We start from the raw sequence: 1,766 nt of genomic DNA, 5'->3' as shown, positions 1-1,766 counted from the left end.
TTTAGCTCAGTGGCCCTAATCCTCTTTCATATTTTCATTTATGTCTTTGTGGTCACCATGGAACCACACATCTGTGTCTCACTCCCTGACAACATATTAAGAGGCAGAGGGAAAAAGACTAAAAAGTAATGCTCAAACAAAACCTACAAGTCATGACTTTATGACTCACAKGAGTTGTGATGTTTGTGCAGAGTTTAAGGAGTTCAACTGAAACTTCACTGTTTTGAAGAGAAGACGACGCTGAGCTTCTCTCATCCATCATTCTGAAGACGGTTTCGTCATTTCCTGTCTGGCAGCCTGAGCCTGACGTGTCGATATCCTCCCGGCCCATGAGGCCTGAAGCTTTCTGCTCGAACAGCTCTGCTCTAAGATGTCTGCACCTCGCTGACCTTAGACCCTGGTGCATTCTGGGACACGGCGTTGACCTCCACAGCTCAGATAATGAGCTGGATCCTCAGCTGAGAGTCGATGTGTTGATCTCTGAAGATGAGCTCAGAGGTGATGATGCAGGACCAGGACCAGGACCAGGACCCAGTCTGGATCTGACTCCTGCTGGGTTTGAGCTGGATGACATCATCATTTTAAACATGGTTTCTTAAAATTTGTGTCGATTGAAAACAAATTTTTTTTGTTCCAGGATTTTATTCCACAGGAAATATTYAAATATTCCTCCTGAAAAAGTGCTACAGCTAGCTGCTGCTGCTGTTTGTGTTTGTATAGACAGGAGCTGATGTTACAGGCATTTTGTGTGTTTTTACTTCAGCACAATGAAACAAGCAGAAACCAATTAGAATGTTTTGTTGTTGTTGTTATTGTTATTGTTATTATTATTATTACTCACTATTATTATTATTGTTGTTATTATTATTATATCGTTATTATTATTATTATTATTATTTTATTCCTGGATGTCCTCATTAGCAGACTGATGAGAGGACTGACAGCTGGAGCTCTCAGACATGATTTATTAAAATGATGAAGACAGTTTTAAAGCTAAAATGACAGAAGAGCCTTGACTTCGGGTCGAGTGGGGGGTGTCGGGGTCTCTCTTCTCACGCGATCCCACAAGGGTTTYTCAGGCTATCTGAGGGTCTTCAGCTCATTTAAGTTTCCAGGTGAAGTCAGGCTGTGATTTAAAAGCTAAAATGTTGCTAAATGTTCAGCTGGTTGAGTGGAGCTCATGTTTAGTTTAAACTGACAGGTTGGATGTGAGAGGTTAATCTGATGCTCCAGGGTTAAACAAACAGCTAACTAAAAGCTTCTTTCATGTGGTTTAAATGTTCTGAAAGATAAACATAAAAAAAATAAAAACAGCTAAGTTGTGTTTCAGGGCAGACTCCTGAATAATCAGAAAAACAAACATTTCTCAGAGTTCCCTGGTGCAGTGAGGTGAGGCCTAACGAGGATTAAGCAGGAAAACTATGTGTCACTTTCAATCTGGAAGAGTTTTTTTTTAAAACTTTCTGCTATAAAACAGGTTTTATTGGCAGCGTTTGTATTAAGTGACAGCAGGAGCCAGGAGGTCTGTTTTCACACAGAGCTCAGCGCTGACCTGTTTGACCCGGAGCAGCAGGGCCACAGCACGATTAAAATCACATTAATGATCAGCAAACCTCTGCTCCAACACAACTTTGTACAAATCTAACAAAATGTTACATTTTCACACGAGGAGGGCCACGGAGCAAAAAACACTTTGTTTTTCCTGAGCTCTAACTCTTTTCACAGCTTTCTAATTTTTTTCTCAACATTTTGACTTTTATCAAAAT

Source organism: Austrofundulus limnaeus, unplaced genomic scaffold (genome assembly GCF_001266775.1).
Source record: "Austrofundulus limnaeus strain Quisiro unplaced genomic scaffold, Austrofundulus_limnaeus-1.0 Scaffold223, whole genome shotgun sequence".
Classification (NCBI taxonomy): Eukaryota; Metazoa; Chordata; class Actinopteri; order Cyprinodontiformes; family Rivulidae; genus Austrofundulus; species Austrofundulus limnaeus.
This window is presented reverse-complemented; position numbering follows the sequence as displayed.